This window comes from Mobula hypostoma, chromosome 8, assembly GCF_963921235.1.
Source record: "Mobula hypostoma chromosome 8, sMobHyp1.1, whole genome shotgun sequence".
NCBI classification, from domain to species: Eukaryota; Metazoa; Chordata; class Chondrichthyes; order Myliobatiformes; family Myliobatidae; genus Mobula; species Mobula hypostoma.
This window is the reverse complement of record NC_086104.1, coordinates 100,045,920-100,071,688: the sequence shown is the minus strand read 5'-3', so window position 1 is coordinate 100,071,688 and position 25,769 is coordinate 100,045,920. Positions and strand designations below refer to the sequence as shown.

General features: G+C 44.8%; 1 protein-coding gene across 2 annotated transcripts in view; it reads left to right on the top strand.

Annotated features, from left to right (window-relative positions):
- The window catches only part of arfgef3 (ARFGEF family member 3), a 160,243-nt gene that overhangs the window by 15,403 nt on the left and 119,071 nt on the right, over positions 1–25,769 (top strand). The gene's annotated exons all lie outside the window — the stretch shown is intronic.

The window sequence follows — 25,769 nt, the reverse complement described above, 5'->3', positions numbered from 1 at the left end:
ATCCTCCCCAAATCCTCGAGGTCATTCCTACCCACACGCAATGAACTCCTCCAGCTGAGTACTAAGCAGGAGATTGGTTTCCTGCTTCTCTGCTGTTAGGAAGCCATCGAACATCGCAGAACATCCCTTCGGTCCATGATGTTGTGACGGCCTTTTAACCAACTCTAAGATCAATGTAACCCTTTGCCGTTAAATAGACCATCATTTTTCTGTCTCTCATGTGTCTATCATAAATATCCCTATTGTATCTGCCTCTACCACCATCCCAGGCAGTGTTTCATGCACCCCTCCCCATTCTCTGGGCAAAAAGCCCACTTCTGACATCTCTCCTCCCCTCAATTTTCTTCTACTCACCTAAAACAGAGGTTCTCTGGTATTGGCCATTGCCGCTCTGGGAAAAAGTCTCTGGCTGTCCACTCTATCTAGGCCTCTTTTCACCTTGTACACCATGGTAGCACAGTGGTTCGCGTGGTGCTTGTACAGCTCGGGGTGTTGGTGTTCAGAGTTCAATCCCAGTGTCCTCTGTAAGAAGTCTGTCCATCCTCCCTGTGAAATGTGGGGGTTTCTTCTCACAGTCCAAAGACGTACTGGTTAGTAGGTTAATTGTCCCTGATTAGGTTAGGGTTGTTGGGTGCTGTGTCTCGAAGGGCTGGAAGAGCTTACTCCATGATGTATCTCTAAATAAAAATAAAATTTAAAAAAAAACAATGTCACCTCTCATCCTCCTTCACTTCAAAGTGAAAAGCCCTAGCTCACTCAACCTATCCTCACAAGACGTGCTCTCTAATCCGGGCAGCGTCCTGGTGAATCCTCTGGTTTCCTTGGCTGCGTACTTCTAGGGGATACACATTCCGGTCCCAGTAAACCTGTGAGATTGAGACGGCTCTCTCACCCCAAACTCCAGCTTGTGTGGATGCTGTGTAATTTACAACCCTGTTACAACTCAGTGCCAAGAAATAACAGACAGCACACTGCATACGGTTAAAGGAATTATATTTATGAATCTTAACCAAAGGGTTAGTAAAGAAAAGGAAGAAAAAAACCAAAAAGGGCTCATTATAATTAAACAGTCAAATGTGCACAATTTGGAGCTCATCTCTTCCAAAACTGACACATTTTCACCGATCCTCAGTAGACCTCTGCACGTTGCTCCATCGAATCATGGTTCCTCACCGGGTCAAATCCTACGACCAGTTCTGTCCTGCATCTTCTCATCTCCCACCAAATAAAAGACCCAGCTCACACCGGTGTCAGGCACACAACACACAAACACACTCCGCTCGGTGGACGGCTCACATTCCAAAGCACCCATTATCTCTAACCACAACCCAAACATTGCTCCTACAGGAAAACCATTACATTAGAGGGAAGCCTTTCCCAGGGTGTTATACTGGTAAATCTCCTCTGCACCCTCTCTAAAGATTCTACATCTTTCCTATAATGAGGCAACCAGAACTGAACACAATATTCCAAGTGTGGTCTAACCAGGGTTTTATAGAGCTGCAACACTACCTCAGAGCTCTTGAACTCAGTCCCCTGACTAATGAAAGCCGAGGCATGGTACAACACACCATACAACTTCTTACGAACTCTTATCAACTTGCACTGGCAACTTGGAGGGATCTATAGCATGGGCGCCAGGCTCCCGCTGTTCCTCCACACTCTTAGGAATCCTATCATTAACTCTGTCCCCTGCCTTCAAAGTGTGTCTCTTCATGTGTTTATGTTGTTTGTTTATTTAGTGATACTGCATGGTAACAGGCCCTTCTAGCCCAATGAGCCCTCTTATGTAACCAATTAAGCTACATCCTTTGGATTGTGGAGGGACAGCCAGAGCACCCGGCAGAAACCACACGGTCACGGTGAGAAAGCACAAATTTCTGACAGACACCGGAGCGAATAGAACCCGCGTTGCCGGTGCTGTAATAATGGCATGTTAATTGCCACGCTACCGTACTTCCCCCATTGAACTTCATCTGCCACTTCCTAGCCCGGCTTTGCATCCTATCAATATCCCATTGCAACCTTTGACAACTCTCCCTCCACATTAACCACAAACCAGGATCTTATTACCAGCCCTTATTAACACAAGGCATTGTGTGTGTTAATCCTCATTGAGACAACTCTTGATTGAGTTTTTAGATTATGAGAACACTCAGTCCTCATTTATTGTCATTCAGAAATGTGTACATGCATTAAGAAATGATACAATGTTCCTCCAGAGTGATATCACAGAAAACAGGACAAACCAAAGACCAACACTGACAGAACCACATAATTATAACATATAGTTACAGCAGTGCAAAGCAATACCATAATTTGATACAGAACAGACCATGGCACGGTAAAAAAAAAGATCTCAAGTCCCGATCGACTCCTGAGTCCCCGATAGCAGGCAGCGAAAGGGAGAAACTCCCTGCCATAAACCTCCAGGCACCGACAACTTCTGATACATTGGAAGCACCCGACAACAGCCGACATTGAGTCCGTCCATCCCAAAACTTTGAGTCTCTGATACAGCCTCCTGAGCGCCATCCTCTGCCGAGCGCCTTTGACCTCGCCCCGGCCACCGAAACAAGCAAAGCCGACGATTTGGGGCCTTCTGCTCCGAAAATTCCGATTACCACACAGTAGCAGCGGCAGCGAAGCGGGCATTTCAGAAGTTTCTCCAGATGTTCCTCCGTACTCTCATGTCTGTCTCCATCAAATCAGAATTGTGCACGGTCCCCTACTTGATAGATTACAGATATCATTCACCAGAGAGGCTGCGTCGTGCTGCCATCTTCTCCTCCTCCTCCTTCTGGGTTGAAGGTAGCAGTGGGTTGCAGGGATTAAAGGGGTAATTCACTGCCTCTGAGCAGGGTGTATTAATGGCCAACCACTCACATGTGCCACCAACTTTGGGGAGATTAATGTGCCAGGCCTAAAACTCCCATGGCCCTGTTCCTGATGAATGTAAACACGAGATTCTGCAGATAGCACACACACAAAATGCTGGAGGGACTCAGCAGGTCAGGCAGCATCTATGGAGGGGGAATAATAGTTGATGTTTGGGGCTGAGACCCTTCATCAGGACTGACTAATGTTCCTTTCCGTTTCTCAAAGTTCAAAGTAAATTTATTATCAAAGTACATGTATGTCACCATCTACTTCTCTGAGATTCATTTTCTTGTGAGCATTCACAGCAGAACAAAGAAACACAATAGAATCAGTGAAAAGCTTCACACATAGATGGACAAACAACCAATGTGCAAAAGAAGACAAAATGTGCAAATACAAAATAAATAAATAATGCTGAGTTGTAGATTGCTTGGAAGTGAGTCCATTGGTTGTGGAATCGGTTTAGAGTTGGTGGGTGGTGGGGGCTGACACTTTCTGCTGCAATAGGTGGGCGGTGGAGGGGACGTTGATGCTTTCTGCTGTTTGTGTGGGAGGGGGCCTTGGAGTTCTAATGTCTTTCTGTTGTTCATTCTTTTTGGGGTCTTGTGGTTTTTGTGATGTCTGTGAAGAGTACAAATTTCAGGTTATATACGGTACACATTCTCTGATCATAAATGGACCCATTTGAGTTGAGGTGAGTGAAGTTATCCACACCGGTTCAGGAGCCTGATGGTTAAGGAGTAATAACTGTTCCTGAGCCTGGTTAATGTAAGCACAAAGAGATTCTGCAGATGCTGGAAATCCAAAATAACACTAACACACACACACACACACACACAGCATCTATGGAGAGGAATAAACAGATGGGGTTTCGGGCCAAGACCCTTCAGTAGCACTGCCAGAACATCCTGCCAGAGGTGCTGGGAGAGGCAGTTGGATTAAGGACATTTAAGGAACTCCTGGGCATATGGATGAAAGAAAAATGGAGGGCTCAATGGGAGGCATGGTTAGATTGATCTCAGAGTAGATTTTAAGGTTGGCACAGCATTGTGGGCTGAAGGGCCTGTACTGTGATGTAACTTTCTATGTTTCATGTTCTTAAATGCCTAACTAATCCATTCTGCCTACAGAGTAATACCCCACACACTCTCAGTCAAATGCCAGTCCGAGGGCCTTTTAATTTACAAGAATGATTATTGATAATGTTATAATGCTTTATTTCTAATAGATGCGACTTGCTTCGTTTTAACCAAATCAAATGGCACGGTAGCATAGCAGTTAGCAATAACACTTTATAGTGGCAGAAACTCAGGTTCAATTCCTGTAAGGAGTTTGTACGTTCTCCCCGTGACTGCGTGGGTTTTCTCCGGGTGATCTGATTTCCTCCCACAGTCCAAAGGCGTACGGATTAAAAGGTTAATTGATCACACAGGTGTCATTGGGCAGAGCAGGTTCATTGGGCTGGGGGTGAGGGCCTGTAACACGTGGTTATTTCAGTTACTGTCACCTTCCTGTCAGCTTGAACCAGCCTGGCCATTCTCCTCTGACCTCACTCATTAGCCAGGTGCTTTTGCCCACAGAACTGCCACTCACTGGACGTTTTTTTGTTTTTCACACCATTCTCTGTAAACTGTAGACACTGTTGTGTGTGAAAATCCCAGGAGATTGGCAGTTTCTGGGATACTCAAACCACCCTGTCTGGCACCAACAGTCTTTCCACGGTCAAAGTCACTTGGATCACATTTCTTCCCCATTCTGATGTTTGGTCTGAACAACAACTGAATCTCTTGACCATGTCCACATGCTTTGGTGTTGAGCTGTTGCCAGGTGAATGCGTGATTAGAAATTTGCATTAACGAGCGGTGTATGGATTTACCTAATAAAGTGCTCACTGAGAGTATGTAATGCCCCTGGTCCCTCTTTGGGACCAGATATTGCCTGCAGCCACACATCCCTAATACATTGATTTTAGCTCTTTCAATAAATCATGAGCTAGGCTGTCTGGTTTGGTGTTGCACAGACAGTTCCTCCCAAAAGACTTTCATCTCATTTTTATTCATCTTCCTCATAAGCAGCTCCCCAAATTACTGCTGACACTTTCTCATGTCTTTCGACTGAGCTGCAACCTCTGTTTTAATCTCTGCTATGTTAGCATATCCCTGCCTCTTCTTGTGGAGGAGTTCTGTTGAAGCCTCCCCCACTAGCTTGCCTTTCACGCAGGAAGACGGGATTGTAAATTCCAACTCCTGAATGGTGAGTGCAGACCTGAATCAATCTGTTCAGTCACCTGAGAGTGGTGACCCTAATTAACAAAGAGCATCCTATCTGGATGCCTCACAGCTCGATATGGTAAACACTGCTATGTATGGTGCCCTACAACAAGAGGTTGGACAAACTTGGGCTGTTTTCTGTGGAACAGTGGAGGCTGAGGGGAGATCTGACAGTGGTTTATAAGATTATGAGAGGCATAGAAAGAGTAGATAGACAGTATCTATTTTTCCCAGCGTTGTTATATCTAATACCAGAGGACATGCATTTAAGGTGAGAAGGGGTAATTTCAAAGGAGGTGCGAGGGGCAAGTTTTTGTTTGGCACAGAGATTGGTGGGTGCCTGGAATGCACTGCCTGGGGGTTGGTAGAGGCGGATACATTAGAGATTTTTAACAGACATAGATAGGCAAATGAATGTGAGGAAAATGGAAGGATATGGACTTCGTGCAGGCAGAAGGGATTAGATTAGCTGCCCATTTGATTACTTGTTTAATTGGTTTGGCACAGCATTGTGGGCTGAAGGGCCTGTTTCTGTGTTGTACTATGTCTGTAAGAAGTTGCAGAATCGTGAACACAGCCCAGTCTGTCACCCACACCAGCCTCCCCTCCATTAAGTACGTCTGCACCTCCTGCTGCCTTGGGAAAGCACCCTACATAATCAGGGACCCCCTCCCACCCAGACTTTCCCTCTACTCCCCCTTTCCACTGGGCAGTGTGTACGAGCTTGACAACACGTGCCACTCGGCAAGGTAGTTTTGGTGGGTCAGTTTATTGTCTATTCAGAAATCTGATAGCAGAGGGGAAAAAGCTTTTCCTAAACAGTTGAGTGGGTGTCTTCAGGCTCCTGTACCTCCTCCATGATGAGAAGAGGGCATGTCCTGGGTGAGGCATCCCACTGTTTCCAACGTCAAAGTAAAATTTGCAGCAAATTATGTATTTGTAACCATGTTTAGATTGACTTACTTATTGAGATACAACACAGAGCAAGCCCTTCCATCCCTTTGAGCCGCACTGCCCAGCAACCCCCGATTTAACCCTAGACTAATCATGGGACGGTTTACAATGACCAGTTAACCTATCAACAGCGACATCTTTGTAATGTGGGGTGGGTGGGGGGAACCGGAGCACCCGGAGGAAACCACACGGTCACGGGGAGAATGTACAAACTCCTCGCAGGCAGTGGCGGGACCTTGTCATTCATTTTTCTTACAGGCATTTACTGGAAAATAGGTATATAATGTAATTTAAAGGTGTATAATAGAATTTATTTTAAAAAATGTAAATGATGATTGACTAGCAACCAGTGTGCAAACGAAGACAAATCGTACAAATACAAAAATATTGGGAGCAAGTAGTAAGGAGTTCTTATAGTGAGTCTGTAGGTTGACCTGTAATGAATGAAGGTATTCATGCTGGTTCAAACCCTGTAGCGGTCCTTTTGTATGTTAAAGGATTACTGATCTCTTAGTCTACCTGTTCATGGCCCCTGCACCCTATTTGTCTACCTGCGTTGTCCTTCTTTGTAACTGTAACGCTCTTTTTCACATTCTCTTTTTCTCCAGGCTCTGTAAGGATAGCATGCAAACAAAGACTTGTACTGTTTCTCTGTACACGTCACATTAATAAACCAGTCGACACCTTCGTACCCTTAGTGGCCACTTTATCATGTACACCTGCTTGTTAATGCAAATGTCTAATCAGACTCAGTGGCCATTTTATTATGTACACCTATACACCTGCTCGTTAATGCAAATATCTCATCAGCCAATCGTGTGCCAGCAGCTTAGCGCTTAAGAGCATGCAGACATGGTCAACAGCTTCAGTTGTTCTTCAGACCAAACATCAGAACGAGGAAGAAATGTGATCTCAGTGACTTTGACCATAGGAATAGTTGTTGGTACCAGACGGGGTGGTTTGAGTGTCTCAGAAACTGCTGATCTCCTGGGATTTTCACACACAGCGGTCTCTAGAGTTTACAGAAAATGGTGTGAAAAACAAAAAAAAATCCAGTGAGCAGCAGAACTGTGGGCAAAAACACTTTGTTAATGAGAGAGGTCAGAGGAGAATAGCCAGACTGGTTCAAGCTGACAGGAAGGTGACAGTAACTCAAACAGTCACGTGCTACAACAGTGGTGTGCAGAAGAGCATCTCTGAATGCACAACACTCCGAACCTTGAAGTGGATGGGCTACAGCAGCAGAAGCCCAGGAGCATACAGATAAACAATGAGTGGCCACTTTATTAGGTACAGCAGTGAGAAACATTTCTGAGAATGTGTACCCAAATTAGCGATTAATTATCTAAAAAAAAGTCATACATGTGCCCTGGTAATTTTGAGCAGAGGTTGATTGATAAATGAATTATTAACAATAATTATGGACTTTGTTAAGGAAAATCGATGTCCTATTGCTTATTTATGTGAATTAAAATCAGAATTAGGTTTAATGTTGCCAGCATATATCACGAAATTTGTTATCTTTGTGGCAGCAGTACAATTTAATACGTAGTAACAGAAAAAACGTGAATTACAGAAAGAGTATATAAATTAAATAAGTAACACAGAAATAGAAATAAAGTAGTAAGATAGTGTTCATGGGTTCAATGCCCAATCAGAAATCAGATAGCAGAGGGGAAGCAGCTGTTCCTGAATTGTTGAGTGTGTAGCAGAGAGAAGAGTCCTGAGTGATGGGGACTCTTTCTGAGGCACTACTCTTTGGAGATGTCATTGATACGATGGAGATTAGTGCCCAAGATGGAGCTGACTATGTTTACAACTCTCTGTAGGTTATTTCGATTCTGTGCAGTAGCCCCCACCTGCCCCCCCCCATACGAGACAGTGCTCCTCACGGTACATCTCTAGGAATTTGTGAGTGTGTTTGTTGTACTTCTTCCTATAGATGCTGCCTGGCCTGCTGCATTCCACCAGCATTTTGTGTGTGTTGCTCCTCAAAGTCCTGATGAAATATAGCCCTTGTCTTGCTTTCATCGATACGTTGGGGCCAGGAGAGAGCCACAGAGACATTGGCACCCAGGAATTGAAATTGCTTACTCTGTCCACTTCTGATCCGTCATTGTTATCTTCTTCTTCTTCTTCTTCATGTGCCTTGCGCGTTACATGCTTGGGCGATCATGGCTCTCCACATCAAAACATCCCTCGCAGCGTCAATGATATCTCGCACACTTCGATGTGTTAGTTCTTCCACAGTGTCCACATATTTTCTTCTTTGCCGCCTTCTACCGCATTTCCCAGGCATAGGGCCTTGTAATGTAAGGCATTCTATTTCTCCCTTTCTGATGACATGGCCCAGGAATTTAAGTTTCCTCTCATTTAATGTTCTCATTAAAGATCCTCTTATATGGGCACTTTATTTAAAGCTTGAAGTCTGCCCCGAGTTTTGTGGCCCATCAGACCGGTGCTTATGCTGGTTTCTGGGCACATTGGAGTACTGTTTCATCAGTTACCCTATCTCTATATCATATTTTCAGCGTTCGTCTAAGAAACCACATTTCTGTTGCTTCTAAGTTTCTTTGGAGTTCTGGTGTTATAGTCCATGTTCCAGAAGCATAAAGCAAAATTGACCAGATGTAACATTTTAGTAGCCTAAGACTTGTTGTCATAGAAATATGTCTGCTGGTAAAACTGGGTTTCATTTTTTGGAAGTTGATTTTGGCAATAGCAATTCTTTTTATTTCTACTTTACTTCTAGCATCTTGTGATATTAAGCTACCAAGGTAATTAAAGCTGGTCTTTTCTTCAATCTCTCGGTTACCGATGTACAATTGGCAGTTGGGAGTATCCTGCTGTTTTGATATTACCATACATTTGTTTTTTTTTACAGTTGTCGGTTAGACCAAAATCTGCACTTGTTTGTACTACTTTGTCTGGGAGGATTTGTAGGTCTTCTGCAGTACTTGCTATTAGGGTGGTATCGTCTGCATATCTTAGATTGTTGATGTTAACACCTCCAATTTTTATTCCATCTAGGTCTTCTATTTCTCTGAGAATCATTTCACTATAGATATTAAATAATTCTGGTGAGGCAACGCATCCCTGTCCAACTCCTCTTTGAATTTTAGTCCAGCTGCTTATATTATCATCAATTTTTACCGTCGCCATTTGATTCCAATATAAATTTTGAAGCAGTTGTTAGTCCCTTCTGTCAATGTTTAGTTTAACGAGAATTTGAAATAATTTTTCATGTTACACTTTGTCGAATGCTTTAGTGAAATAAATAAAACATAAAAAGACATCATTTTGATATTCAATTGCCCTTTCTGAAAGCATTCGTAGTATGAAAATTGCATTCCTAGTTCCTCTATCCTCAATAAACCCATATCGTAGTTTAGAAGTTTCCAGCTCTAACTTGTTTTTAATTCGACTCAGAATAATTCTCAACAAAATCTGTATTATGTGACTCATAAGACTGATTGTTCTATAATTTTCGCAGTCAATAGTTCCAGGAATTTTTGGCAGAGTTATAAATACTGATTTCAAGAGATTGTTAGGCAATACACCAGACTCGTATATGCCATTAAACAGTTCAAAAAGGATATCTATGCCCAGATCTTAACATGCTTGTATCATTTCCTCTGAAATTCCATCAGGTCCAGTGGCTTTACCATGTTTCATGCTTTTCATTGCTTTAGTTATTTCTTCTTTGGTAATAGGTGGGCCAGAATTAGAGTGTTTAATATCTGGGGGTTCCCCTCTGTTATCTTCAAAAAGCTGCTCTATATACGGAATCCACCTCTCACATACTTTATCTGGATCCGTCTGCTGATCTTATGTATCCTGTAGAGGAGCTTTTCTTAATTCCAGTAATTTCCTTACTTTTCTTGTGCATTTCTTTGCTGTTGTTAATATGGCCTTCTACTTCATTGCATTTTTGATTCAGCCATTCTTCCTTTGCAATCTTGCACAATTGTCTCGTCTGTCTGTCTAGCTCTCTGTATTGCACTTCATTCTTCTTCACTAACCTTCTTTGTTCCTTCAGATCTAGCATTTCTTGGGTTATCCACCCCTTGTTGGTGTGTTGGATTTCTTGTATGGGGATTATCTCCTCTGCTGATTGCTGTATAGCATATTGAAATCTGTCCCAAATGGGTGTTGTTTTGTTTTTGTTGACGTGTTCTTCTGCAGCTGTTTTGAATTATTGCTTAAGTATGCTATCATTTTTAAGTTCTCCCAACATAGACTTCTTTCTCTTTTTCCCACGTTTCAGTTTCTTTAATTATGTTTTAATGTTGGTTATTACTGGATGGTGATCTGAACCACAGTCTGCTCCTGAGTAGGCTTTAGAATTTGTGATAATATTTCTAAAGCATTTATTGATGGTAATGAAATCTATATGATTCCTTGTTCTATCTCCAGGGCTGATCCAAGTACACAATCTACGTGGATGGTTTTTATACCAAGTATTGGAGATCACTTGGTTGTTTCTGACACACCAATCAGTAAACCTTTCTCCATTTTCATTTTTCTCCCCTAATCCAGAAAGTCCTATGATGTTATCAGCCCTTTCCTGTCCAATTTTGGAGTTAAAATCTCCCATGACTAGTTTTATATCCTGAGATTAACATTGCTCATAAGCACTGTCGAGGTCTTCACAACACTTGTTGATATCCTCTTCATCCGCATCATTTGTTGGCGCATAGGCTTGGATTATGCTAATGTTAAAAGGGTTGCCCCATAATTTAACTAAAAGCAGCTGGTCGGATATCGCCAATATCCCGTAAGACATTTTGATACTTGTTTGTTTAAAATAATTCCAACTCCATACATATGCTGTTGAGCTCCAGGGTACATTATCAGAGAACATTATCATGTCTCAGCTTGCTCCTGCCCCACCGAACTCGTTTCTGCATACCTCGACACTGTTTTATCAGCCCTTGTTAAATCCCTTCCGACCTATGTTCGTGACACTTCTCACGCTCTTAAACTTTTCGATGATTTTAAGTTCCCTGGCCCCCACCGCTTTATTTTCACCATGGATGTCCAGTCCCTATATACTTCCATCCCCCATCAGGAAGGTCTCAAAGCTCTACGCTTCTTTTTGGATTCCAGACCTAATCAGTTCCCCTCTACCACCACTCTGCTCCGTCTAGCAGAATTAGTCCTTACTCTTAATAATTTCTCCTTTTGCTCCTCCCATTTCCTCCAAACTAAAGGTGTAGCTATGGGCACCCGTATGGGTCCTAGCTATGCCTGCCTTTTTGTTGGGTTTGTGGAACAATCTATGTTCCGTGCCTATTCTGGTATCTGTCCCCCACTTTTCCTTCGCTACATCGACGACTGCATTGGCGCTGCTTCCTGCACGCATGCAGAACTCGTTGACTTTATTAACTTTGCCTCCAACTTTCACCCTGCCCTCAAGTTTACCTGGTCCATTTCCGACACCTCCCTCCCCTTTCTAGATCTTTCTGTCTCTGTCTCTGGAGACAGCTTATCCACTGATGTCTACTATAAGCCTACTGACTCTCACAGCTATCTGGACTATTCCTCTTCTCACCCTGTCTCTTGCAAAAACGCCATCCCCTTCTCGCAATTCCTCCGTCTCCGCCGCATCTGCTCTCAGGATGAGGCTTTTCATTCTAGGACGAGGGAGATGTCTTCATTTTTTAAAGAAAGGGGCTTCCCTTCCTCCACTATCAACTCTGCTCTTAAACGCATCTCCCCCATTTCACATACATCTGCTCTCACTCCATCCTCCCACCACCCCACTAGGAATAGGGTTCCCCTGGTCCTCACCTACCACCCCACCAGCCTCCGGGTCCAACATATTATTCTCCGTAACTTCCGCCACCTCCAACGGGATCCCACCACTAAGCACATCTTTCCCTCCCCCCCTCTCTCTGCATTCCGCAGGGATCGCTCCCTACACAACTCCCTTGTCCATTCGTCCCCCCCATCCCTCCCCACTGATCTCCCTCCTGGCACTTATCCGTGTAAGCGGAACAAGTGCTACACATGCCCTTACACTTCCTCCCTTACCACCATTCAGGGCCCCAAACAGTCCTTCCAGGTGAGGCATCACTTCACCTGTGAGTCGACTGGGGTGATATACTGCGTCCGGTGCTCCCGATGTGGCCTTTTATATATTGGTGAGACCCGACGCAGACTGGGAGACCGCTTTGCTGAACATCTACGCTCTGTCCGCCAGAGAAAGCAGGATCTCCCAGTGGCCACACATTTTAATTCCACATCCCATTCCCATTCTGACATGTCTATCCACGGCCTCCTCTACTGTAAAGATGAAGCCACACTCAGGTTGGAGGAACAACACCTTATATTCCGTCTGGGTAGCCTCCAACCTGATGGCATGAACATTGACTTCTCTAACTTCTGCTAGGCCCCACCTCCCCTTCGTACCCCATCTGTTACTCATTTTTATGCACACATTCTTTCTCTCACTCTCCTTTTTCTCCCTCTGTCCCTCTGAATATACCTCTTGCCCATCCTCTGGGTCAACCCCCCCCCCCGTCTTTCTTCCCGGACCTCCTGTCCCATGATCCTCTCGTACCCCTTTTGCCTGTCACCTGTCCAGCTCTCGGCTCCATCCCTCCCCCTCCTGTCTTCTCCTATCATTTTGCATCTCCCCCTCCCCCTCCAGCTTTCAAATCCCTTACTCACTCTTCCTTCAGTTAGTCCTGACAAAGGGTCTCGGCCTGAAACGTCGACTGCGCCTCTTCCTACAGATGCTGCTTGGCCTGCTGCGTTCACCAGCAACTTTGATGTGTGTTGCTTGAATTTCCAGCATCTGCAGAATTCCTGTTGTTTACATTATCAGAGAACTATTCTTAGTGAATTTGCCACTGTTGGTCCATTTAATTTCTGACAGGCCTAAGATATCAACTTCCAACCCTTTCATTTCAGTTAATGTGTTGTCAAACTTTCCTTTCTGGTAAAGTGTAGAATGTTCCATGTTGCTACCCTTAGCCTTTCCCTATTGCTTACAGTCTCTGGATGACGGTCTGGTGTCACCTGCAGTACATGACTACCCCTACCGAGCGAGGTGTTGTTCTGTTCAACCCCATTCATGCTGTTGTCTGGTTTCCTTCCTTTGTTTCTTTCCACGATTGACTAGGCAAAAATCACAACAGTGGTTTGCCGTTGCCTTCTGTTGCCGCAGTGCTCATCTAACTAGAGCATTTGACCTCTACGGGTGTTCCTGATTGGGAATCATACACTAGACTTGGCCCAACCTTTGCTGTTGTTGTACAAAGTCACATCGTTACACTTTTTTAGATTATGAGGACTCTTTTATTGTCATTTAGTAATGCATGCATTAAGAAATGATACAATATTCCTCCGGTGTGATATCACAAAACACAGGACAGACCAAGACTGAAAAACTAACAAAAACCACATAATTATAACATATAGTTACAACAGTGCAACAGTACCATAACTTGATGAAGAACAGGCCATGAGCATAGTAAAAAAGATCAAAGTCTTTCGAAAGTCCCACAACTCACGCAGACGGGAGAAGGAAGAAAACTCTCCCTGCCATGTCCGACCACAGTCCAACTCTGAGTCGTCCAAAAACTTTGAGCTCCGATCAGCCCTCCAACGCCGAGTACCGAGCACCATCTCTGCCAAACGCTTCGACCCCAGCCTCGGTCGCCAGTAGCAGGCAAAGCCGGGGATTTTGGGGCTTTCCCTCCTGAGATTCTCGATCGCACAGTAGCAGCGGCAGCGAACCGGGCATTTCAGAAATTTCTCCAGGTGTTCCTCTGTGCCTTCTCACGTCTGTCTCCATCAGATCAGAATTGTGCATGGCATCCTACTTACAAATATAATATCATTTCACCGGAGAGCTGCGCGCGCTGCATCGCATGGCCATCTTCTCCTCCCTCCTGTTATACTGTGAATAAAAGCTCAAGAGAGACAAATTGTAAATATGATGCATTTTGAAAACGAGTGACCATAAGTTGGCAGGATATTTTTTTTAATTTCTAGATACAGCGCAGTAAAAGGCCCTTCCGGCCTAACGAGCCTTGACACCCAATAACACCTATGCGGCCAATTTACTCCCTAACCCGTATGCCATGTCTTTGGAATGTGGGGGGAAACCGAAGCCAACTGGCCTTGAATAACACCCTCCCACCTGTTACGGGGCAGGATATTTAGCATAGGGAATTACAGATCCAGAGGGGATCTGAAGGAGGCATTTTTCACCCAGAGTGGAGTAGCAGGAATGTGTGGAGTGGTGGGAGAGAGTCATTTACAGCATTTAAGGAGTGACTGGACAAGTACTTGAGTCACCTCGATGTAAAGGTTATGGGCTAAGTGCTGGAAGATGGGATTCATATGGTTGGTTGCCCAGACGTCAGTCTGGATATGAAGGGCTGACTGGCCTGGTTTCCATGTTGTAGGTGTCAATCAACATTGCAGGAGACAAGGCGGGGCAAAGAGACAGACAGACAAGGGGGAGATGGTCTGTCTCTGTACCGAACCCAAAGGATTTCATTTACACAGCCAGTGGAACAACAACAATGACCTTTCCATTGATGTTAGGAAAACAGAAGAGCTGGTCATTAACTTAGGTGGATTGGGTGAGGGCGGGGGGTCACAGGCTCCTGCCTATATCAAGTTTTGTTGAGAGCTTCAAATTACTAGGACTGAACATTTCCAAAAGCCTGAAAAAAAACAAACGAGAATATCTGCAGTTGCTGGAAATGCAAGCAGCGCACAAAATGATGGAGGAACTCAGCAGGTCAGGCAGCATCTATTGAAAAGTGTACAGATGACGTTTTGGGCTGAGACCCTTCGAACTGGAGAACGAAAGATGAGTAGGTTTAAAAGGTGGGGGAAGGGAGAGAGAACACGAGATGATAGACGAAATCGGGGGGGAGGGGTGAAGTAGAGAGCTGGAAAGTTGATTGGTGAAAGAGGTTATAGGGCTGGAGAAGGGGGAGTCTGATAGGAGAGGACAGAAGGCCATGGAAGAAAGAAAAGGGGTGAAGAGCACCAGAGAGAGGTGATGGGCAGGCAAGGAGATAAGGTGAGAGAGTGAAAAGGGGATGGGGAATGGTGAAGAGGGGGCCATTACCAGAAGATTGAAAAATCGATGTTCATACCATCAGGTTGGAGGCTACCCAGACAGAATCTGTACCCAACCCACGAGTCTGCTGGGGTCATATACTGTGTTCAGTGCTCCTGGTGTGGTCTCCTATATATTGATGAGACCCAAGGTAGATCGGGAGACCGCTTCGCTGAGCACCTACGCTCTGCCTGAAGAAGTGGGATCTCCCAGTGGCCACCCATTTTAATTCCACTTCCCATTCCTTCACGACAATCCAAGGCCTCCTCTACTGTTGCGATGAGGCCACACTCAGGTTGGAGGAACAACACCTTATATTCCATCTGGGTAGCCTCCAACCTGATGACATGAACATTGATTTCTCTAACTTCCTATAATGCCCCTTCCTCACCAATCCCCATTCCTTTACCCCTCTCTCACCTTACACCTTGCCTGCCCATCACCTACTTCTGGTGATCCTCCCCCCTTTTCTTTCTTCCATGGTCTTCTGTCCTCTCCTATCAGACTCCCCCTTCTCCAGCCCTGTATCTCTTTCACCAATCTTCCCAGCTCGTTACTTATCCCTCCCCCTCTCAGTTTTACCTATGAGCTTGTGTTTCTCTCCCCTCCCCTACCTCTTAAAATCTACTCATCTCTTTTTTTCCCCAGCCTGCCAAAGGGTCTTGGGTCGAAACATCAACTGTACGCTTTTCCATTTCCAAAAGCCTGTCCTGGTCCAGTCACGTTGATGTCATGGACAAGGAAGCTCACCAATGCTTCTACTTCCTCAGGAGGCTAAAGAAATCAGCTTGTCCCTATCAACTCGTGCCAAATTTTATTGATGGACCATTTAAAACATTCTGTCTGGATGCATGGCAGCAACTGCTCCACCCTTGACTGCAGAGTTGTGGACGCTGGTCAGCGCTATACAGAAATTGGCCTCCCCTCTATGGACTCTGTCTATACTTCTCACTGCCTCAGTAAGCAGCCAGTTTAAGTAACGATGCCACCCAGCCCAGATGTTCTCTCTCCTGCCCTCTCCCATTAGGCAGAGGACCATTCACCTTTTTCCTCACCTCCATTCAGGGGCCCCAAACAGTCCTTCCAGGGGAGGCCACACTTCAACTCTGGATCTGCTTGGGTCATCTTTCGTGTCCAGTGCTCCCAGTGAGGCCTCCTCTACTTTGGCAAGAACTGTCAGAAATTGGGGGACTGCTTTGTCGAGTTCCATCCGCCAAAAGCAGAACTGCCCAACATTTTAATTCCCATTCCCATTCCTGTTCTGACGTGTCAGTCCATGGCCTCTCCTGTGCCATGATGAAGCCATCCTCAAGGTGGAGGAGCAACACCTCATATTCCACCCGGGTAGCCTGCAACCTGATGGCGTGAATATCAATTTCTCCTTTCAGTTAAAAAAAAATTCCCTCCCCCTCCCCTCTTCTATTCCCTATCTGGTCTCTTATCTCTTCTCGCCTGCCTATTAGCTCCTCTTGGATCCCCCCTCCTCTCCTCCTCCTCCCCTTTCTTCCATGGTCCATTCTGCTCTCCTATCAGATTCCTTCTTCTCCAGCCCTTTACTTTCACCGCCCACCTGGCTTCATCTACCATTTTCTGGCTATTCTCCTTCTCCTCTCCCCACCATTTCATTCTGGCGTCTTCCTCCTTCCTTTCCAGTCCTGAAGAAAGGTCGTGGGCTGAAAGGTTGACCTTTTATTCATTTCCACAGATGCTGCCTGACCTGCTGAGTTCCTCCAGCACTTTGTGTGCGTTACTTTGGATTTCTAGCATCTGTAGAATCTCTCGTGCTGAAGATGCAAAGGCCTGAAAGCACGTACCTTAAGGACAGCTTCTATCTCACTGTTATCAGACTCTTGCAGACTTCACAATCTACTTTGTCATGGTCTTGCATCTTGTCATTTCCCTGCACTGCACTCTCTGTAGCTTTTACACTTTGTTCTGCGTTGTGATTGTTTTGCGTTGTTCTACCTCAGGGCACTGTGTAATGGTTTGATCTGCATGAACAGTCCGCGAGGCCAACTTTTCACTATCTCATTACGATGATCTATCACTGTCCTAATGTTACCCCTGCTGTGCAATTTCTGAATTACCGAAACTGTTGCATTATGGGGAGAAGCAGCTGGGAATCTGTGCACATCAAGCTGCCAAACACTGTGATTTTAATAATTTTGGTTAAGGGGCCTGCGTAACATGGATTCTGGGAAACTGAACTGTTCTGAAAGCACTGCCTCCTCCCCCCTGGATCTCTCGAGAGGACAGGTGGGGTCTCAGTTTAATGTTCTATAATCCCAGCGGGGGTTAGTATGGGAAAAGCTAAGGTGATTTTCTCCTCCGTGCATTTGGACAGGAGAGAGAGGGGGATGGAACTGAGTTTGGGGAAGGCACTGGTTGGGAGAGAGGAGGCCGTAGTGAAGTGAGAGAGTGGGACTAACTGAGTCAGCAAGCCACAGGAAATGGCAAATCAGGGAAATGAGTTTAGAAAAGCGATTTCTGCAGATAATGCCGTGTTAGTGAGTCATCCCTGTTGCTGAGAGCAGATTCACCTGAATGGGTGCCCAGCAACAGAGTGCTCTGTTACCATAGAAACCAGGTATTACCCAGACTACTCTTGCACAGTTAATGCCTTCTCTATGTTAATGGAATGAGTCAGTGAATGATTGAAAGCCCAAAATCCTCACTGCGTTATTGCTTTAACTTAGCTGAGGTAAATATAATTTTCAGAGGCCTAGACAGGGAGAATTCAAAGATCACTTCCATTAACAGAGACCTACACTCAGTGGCCGCGAGAGAGCGCGCCATGGCAGAGTGCTCCAAAAAAAGAAAATATAAAACGTACATCACCCCAGACTACCCTAAGATGTACCCCTGCCTAATAGAGGTCAAAAATAATGACAGTGTTGCTTGCTGTACCGTTTGCAACAGTGACTTTTCTATTGCCCATGGTGGGTTAAGACTGTAAAAGACATGTTGAGGTGAGTTTAACAGGTGTCATTCGTTCATTAGCATAGCTAACATTGTTTAAACTAGCTGGCTAGCTGCTAAGGAGCTACTCTATTGCAGACATCCCACCTCTCCCAGAAGTTCCGGGAATCTCCTGCAAATTGATGGTGCTACCTCCCTGAAATGAGTTTTTGCAGGGTGGGATGTCTGCCTGTACACCTGTTCGTTAATGCAAATATCTAATCAGCCAATCATGTGGTAGCAACTCAATGCATAAAAGCGTGCAGACACAGTCAAGAGTTTCGGTTGTTGTTCAGACCAGCCATCAGAATGGGGAAGAAATGTGATCTAAGTGACTTTGACAGTGGATTCGTTGTTAGTGCCGGACAGGGTGGTTTGAGTATCTCAGTTACAACAGTGGTGTGCAGAAAAGTTTCTCTGAACACACCACACGTCGAAGCTCGAAGTGGACGGGCTTCAGCAGCAGAAGGCCGTGGACATACAGGCTGTACCTAATGAAGTGGTACTGAGTGTACATCTAGGGGCACGGATCTGGATTGGTTGCTGAGAGTGTTTGAGGCAAGTCAAGAGAACTTTATCTAATTCAGTTCAGAGTTCTGGATCCATCCAGGGGCTCTAGACCATTGGACAGTACAGCACAGGAATAGGCCCTTTGGCCCGTCGTGACTATGCTGAGCACAATGCCAACTTAAACTAATCACTTCTGCCTGCACACGATCCCTCTCCCTCTGTTCCCTGCATATTGAAGTGTCTGCCTAAAAGCCTTTTAAACCCCACTGTTGTATCTTCTCCCTCCACCACCCCGGCAGCTCATTCCACACACCCACCACTCTCCGGGTAAAGGAAAATCAGGCCCCACACATCCCCTGTAAACCTTTGCCTTCTGTTCACTGTAGACCTGTGCCCTTGAGTATTCAACGTTTCTGTTCCGGTGGGAGAAAGATACTGACTGTTTATCCTGTCCATGCCTCTGGGGTGGCAAGATAGTGTAGCATCCAATCAAGATAACGCTTTAGAGCACCAGCGATGGGAAGATTGAGGTTCAATTCCCACTGCTGTCTGTGCAGAGTTTGTACATTCTCATCGTGACCTTATGGATTTCCTCCGGGTGCTCTGGTTTCCTCCCACATCCCAAAGACGAACTGGTTAGTTCCCTTTCATCATTAATGAGTCATTTGGGTGGCGTGGGCCCATTGGGCTGGATGGGTCTGTTACCATGCTGCATCTCTAAATAAAAATAAAACTGGCCCATCGGCCCGTTTAGTCTGTGCTGAACTGTTATTCTGCCTAGGCCCGTCGACTTGCACCTGGACCATAGACCTCCCATCCATGTAATTATCCAAATTCCTCTTCAATATTGCAATCAAACCCATATCCACCACTTCCGCTAGCAGCTCGTTCCACACTCTGAGCAAAGTTCCCCTTAAATAGTTAATCTTTCACCCTCAACCTATGGCCTCTAGTTCAAGACTCACCCAACACCATGGAAAAAGACTGCTTGCAATAGAGTGCAATGGTTTACAGTGCCAGAATGCGGTTTCAATACCCGTCACTCTCTGTAAGGAGTTTGTACGTTCTCCCCACGACCACATGGGTTTCCTCCGGGTGCTCCGATTTCCTCCCACGTTCCAGAAATGTGTGAGTTAGAGTTAGTAAGTTGCAGGCATGCTACGTTGGTCCCAGAAGCATGGTGACACTCGCAGACTGTCCCAGCACCTCCTCGGGCTGTGTTAGTGTTGACACGAATGATGCATTTCACTGTACGTCTTGATGTTTCGATGTACGTGACAAATGAAGCTAATCTTTAATAATAATATTTTAACAGATCTCCACTCAGTCTCTACCACTCCAAGAAAACAACCCTAGTTTGTCCAAGCTGATAGCAGATGCCCTCTAATCCAGGCAGAGTACTGGTGATCCTCTTCTGCACCCCCTCCAAAGCCTCCATGTCCTTTCTATAATGGGGTGAACCAGAACTGAACACTATATTCCAGATGTAGCCTAACTAGAGTTTTATAATACTACAGCATAAATGAATCTGCAACAAAAGGAACTCTAATAGGTGTAATCCTACAAAAGGTCGTGGATTAGGCCCAAACAACAGGAATTCTGCAGATGCTGGAAATTCAAGCAACACACATCTAAGTTGCTGGTGAACGCAGCAGGCCAGGCAGCATCTGTAGGAAGAGGTACAGTCGACGTTTCAGGCCGAGACCCTTCGTCAGGATTAGGCCCAATACATCAGGGGTAAAGCCCTCCCAACCATTGTGTTTTTCTACATGAAACGATGCTGTAAGAAAGCAGCAGCCATCATCAAAGATCCTCACCACCCAGGCCACGCTCTCTTCTCGCTGCTGCCATCAGGTAGAAGGTACAAGAGCCTCAGGACTTTACAGTACCAGGTTCAAGAACAATTACTACCCCTCAACCATCAGGATCTTGAAGAAAAGGGGATAACTACACTCACTTGCCCATCCATTGAGATGTTGCCACAATTAGTGATCTCACCTTAAGGACTTTTTATCTTGTTATTTATTGCTGTTTATTTATTTTTGCATTTGCACATTTTTTATCTTTTAAACTCTGGTTGATCTTTCATTGATCCTATTATAGTTACTATTCTATAGATTTGCTGAGTATGCCTGTAGGAAAATTAATCTCAGGGTTGTATATGGTGACATTGAGTTCAACTTGCAATTTGATAAGGAGAGAGTAAAGTCTGATGTAGCAGTATTTCAGTGGAGTAAGGGAAATTATAGTGGTATGAGAGAGGAGTTGGCCAAAGTAAATTGGAAGGAGCTGCCGGCAGGGATGTCAGTGAAGCAGCAATTGCATGCGTTTCTGGGGAAATGAGGAAGGTGCAGGACACATGTATTCCAAAAATAAAGAAATACTCAAATAGTAAAATAGTACAACCATGGCTGACAAGGGAAGTCAAAGCCATTGTAAAAGCAAAAGAAAGGGCATACAACAAAGCAAAAATTAGTGGGAAGATAGAGGATCGGGAAGTTTTTAAAAACCTACAGAGAGCAACTAAAAAAATCATTAGAAGGAAAAAGATGAAATATGAAAGCGAGCTAGCAAATAATTTCAAAATGGATAGTAAAAGTTTTTTCAAGTATGTGAAAAATAAAAGAGAAATGAGAGTGGATATAGGACCGCTAGAAAATGAGGCAGGAGGAATAATAACAGGGTCAAGGAGATGGCTGATGAACTAAATGAGTATTTTGCATCAGTCTTCACTGTGGAAGACACTGGCAGTGTGCCGGGTGTTGAGGGGTGTCAGGGAAGACAAGTGGGTGCAGTTACTATGACAAGGGAGAAGGTGCTCAAAAAGCTGAAAGTCCTAAGAGTACATAAGTCATCCAGACCAGAGGAACTGCACCCTAGGGTTCTGAAAGAGGTAGTGTTAAAGATTTTGGCGGCATTAGAAATGATCTTTCAGAAATCATTGGACTCTGGCATGGTGCTAAAGGACTGGAACATTGTAAATGTCACTCCACTCTTTAAGAAAGGAGGAAGGCAACAGAAAGGAAATTATAGACCAGTTAGGCTGACCTCAGTGGTTGGGAAGATGTTAGAATCAATTGTTAAGGATAAGGTGATGGAGTACTTGGTGACACGGGACAAGATAGTACAAAGTCAGCATGGTTTCCTTAAGGGAAAATCCTGCCTGATGAACCTGTTGGAATTCTTTGAGGAGATTACAAGTAGGATAGATAAAGGGGATGCAGTGGATGTTGTATATTTGGACTTTCAGAAGGCCTTTGATAAGGTGCCACACATGAGGCTGCTTACCAAGTTAAGAGCCCATGGTATAACAGGAAAGTTACTAACATGGTTAGAGCATTGGCTGATTGGTAGGAGGCAGCGAGTGGGAATAAAAGGATCCTCTTCTGTTTAGCTGCCAGTGACTGGTGGTGTTTCACAGGGGTCAGTGTTGGGACCATAAATGACTTAGATGATGGAATAGATGGCTTTGTTGCCAAATTTGCAGATGATACAAAGATTGTTGGAGGGGCAGGTAGTGTTGAGGAAACAGGTAGGCTGCAGAAGGACTTAGACAGATTAGGAGAATGGGCAAGGTCCTTGTGCAGAACACCCTGAAGTTGAACTTGCAGGTTGAGTGGGTTGTGAGGAAGGCAAATGCCATGTTAGCATTCATTTCAAGAGGTCTAGAATACAAGAGCAGCGATGTGATGCTGAGGCTTTATAAGGCACTGGTGAGGCCTCACCTTGAGTATTGTGAACAATTTTGGGCCCTTCATCTTAGAAAAGATATGCTGATATTGGGGAGGGTCCAGAGGAGGTTCACAAGAATGATTCCAGGAATGAAAGGGTTATTATACGAGGAACATTTGATGGCTCTGCGTCTGTACTCGCTGGAATTCAGAAGGGTGGAGGGGTATCTCATTGAAACCTTTTGAATGTCAAAAGGCTTAGACAGAGTAGATGTGGAAAGGATGTTTCCCATGGTGGAAGAGTCTAGGACAAGAGTGTACAGCCTCAGGATAGAGGGGCACCCTTTCAAAACAGAGATGCGGAGAAATTTCTTTAGCCAAAGGGTAATGAATTTGTGGAGTTTGTTGCCACATACAGCTGTGGAGGCCAGGTCATTGGGTGTATTTAAGGCAGAGATGGATAGGTTCCTGATTGGACATGGCATCGAAGGTTACGGGAAGAAGGCCAGGAACTGGGGTTGAGGAGCAGATTAAAAGAAAGGATCAGCCATGATTGAATGGCAGATCAGACTCGATGAGCCAGATGGCCTAATTCTGCTCCTATGTCTTATGGTGTTACGGAATCAAATGTAGTTTGATAATAAATTTACTTTGAACTTTGATGCTGGAGGAAGTCAGTGGGTCAAACAGCATCTATGGAAGGAATGGACAGGCGATGTTTCAGGTTGAGGCTTCCTTTGCCATCTTATGTGTTGCTCCAGATTCCAGCACCTGCAGTTCCTTGTGGCCTTGAGGGACAAAATTCCTTTCTTTTCAGCCCTTTCCACCTATCAACTCCCAGCTTCTCACATCATCCCCACTCCCTCACCCTCCATTTACCCCCTTAACCTGGCTTCACCTATCACCTGCCAGCGTGTACTTTCTTATTCTGGCTTCTTGCCCCTTCCTTTCCCATCCTGGTGAAGGGTCACGACCCAAAGCGTCAACTCTGTATTCTTCTCCATAGATGCTGCCTGACCCACTGAGCAAATCCAGCATTTTGCCCATGTTTTTCGTATATCTCCACTCTGGTGCAGATCATCAGAATGGTGTGTGTGGCAGCTAACCCTGATCCATTGTGAATTCTGAATCAGATCACGTTTATTATCATTGATATATATCATGAAATTTGTTGTCAGACATAACAAAAATTACTAAGTTACTATAAGAATAAATAATGCAAAAGGAAAGCAAAATAGTGAGGTAATGTTCATTATCCATTCAGAAATCTGATGGTGGAGGGGAAGATGCTGTTTCTAAAACACTGTGTGGGAGTATCGTCAGGCTCCTGTACATCCTCCCTGATGGGTAGTAATGAGAAAACGGTGGATTCATTGGCGATAGGTCGTTTTGTGAAAATCTGAAGGGTTGATAGTTACAGCAGTGAATTTTTTTCCCTTAATCCAATGAAATTTGACTCCTTCAAGCACTTATCTAATTCCCACCTGACAGTTTTTACTGAATTTGCTTCCGTTACCCTTTGAGATCTTGACCTGCTGTGTGTTCAAAAAATGACCTCAACTCCCAATGGTTCTTTCGTTGTTGTTTATATATCTGCTTCCACTAATTATTTATCATTTGCCATGGAAAGCAATTTGTATTGGCATAGGCAAGTGTTGTGAGAGGCCATTCTAATGCCCATCATTAATTACCCTTGAGAAGCTGATGGTGGGCTGCCCAACAAATCAGAAACAGAAGCAGTATTATTGTCACTGAGGTAAGTCGTGAAATGTGTTTTTTTTTGGCAGCAGTACTGTTCAGGCTTAACAAATTACTATAAAATACAGTAATAGTAAAAAGTGGTTAAGGCATCGGTCTAGTGATCTGAAGGTCGCTAGTTCGAGCCTTAGCTGAGGCAGCGTGTTGTGTCCTTGAGCAAGGCACTTAACCACACATTGCTCTGCGACGACACTGGTACCAAGCTGTATGGATCCTAAGGCCCTTCCCTTGGACAACATCAGTGGTGTGGAGAGGGGAGACTTGCAGCATGGGCAACTACCGGTCTTCCATACAACCTTGTCCAGGTCTGCGCCCTGGAAACCTTCCAAGGCACAAATCCATGGTCTCACGAGACTAATGGTTGCCTTTATATAATAAAAGTAAAAAAAAATAAGCAAGTAATGCAACAGAGGAACAGTGAGGTGGTGTTCATGGGGTTCATGGCCCATTCAGAAAACTGATAATGGAGGGGTAGTAGCTGTTTCTAAAACATTTGGTGTGTGTCTTCAGGCTCTTGTACCTCCTCTCTGATGGTAGCAATGAGAAGGTGGCATGTCCTGGGTGGTGAGGATCCTTACTGATGGGATGCCAGCTTATTAAGGCACTGCAGTGCCTTTAGAAGATTTTCTCGATGGTGGGGAATCCTGTGCCCATGATGGAGCTGGCTGAACCTGGATCTCTCTCTAGCCTTTTGCGACCCTGTGCATTGGAGTCTCTATAGCAGACCGTGATGCAGCCAGTCAGAATTCTCCTGTATGATCTCTTTTCTACCCTGGAACTTCATTTGTCTGTCTCCATTGCACTCTCCCTGTACCTTTTGATACCGTATTCTGCATTCTGTTTCTTGTCACGTCCGTGCATGGAACGGTCTGTATGGATGGCTCGCAAAACAAAAGCTTTTCTCAGTACCTCGGTACAGTCATTGGGTATATGTAAGGTGGAGGTTAGTAGGTTCTTGATTAGTAAAGGTTATAGAGACAAGGCAGGAGAATGAGGTTGAGAGGGATAATAAATCTGCTGTTTGATCTAATGACAGAGCAAACTCGATAGGTCAAATAGCCTCATTCTGATCCCAAGTCCCATGGTCATAAGTGATATTAATAAACTAATTCACTCTATCCAGCCCTACGGCATTGGGCCAATAGGCCAAGAGGTCTTCTCCTGGCTGCCTCATCCTTAGAGTCCATCCCATTATGGGAGGTGTTCAGGTCTGGAATTTTGGACCAGCCTGGCATCAAGTGTACCTTGGAAAAGACTGTTCTGGACTGGGTGTTGTATAATGAACCAGATTTGATAAGGGAGCTCAAGGTAAAGGAACCCTTAGGATGAGGTGACCATAGTGATAGAATTCACCCTGCAGTTGTGGAGAAGATAGATGTATCAGTATTACAGTGGAAAAAAAGGGAAATACAGAGGCAATGAAAGTGGAGCTGGTCAAAGTTGATTGGAAGGGGACACTAGCAGGGATGATGGCAGAACAGCTATGGCTGGAATTTCTTGGGGCGATTTGTGAGGCGCAAGATAGATACATCCCAAAGATGAAGAAGTATTCTGAAGTGAGGATAAGGTAACCGTGGGTAACACGAGAGGTCACAGGCAAAATAAAAGCATAGATAATCATACCATCTGAAGTCTTGTGGGGTTAGTCATACACCCTGAGCTTGTTGGGCTGGAGTCCCG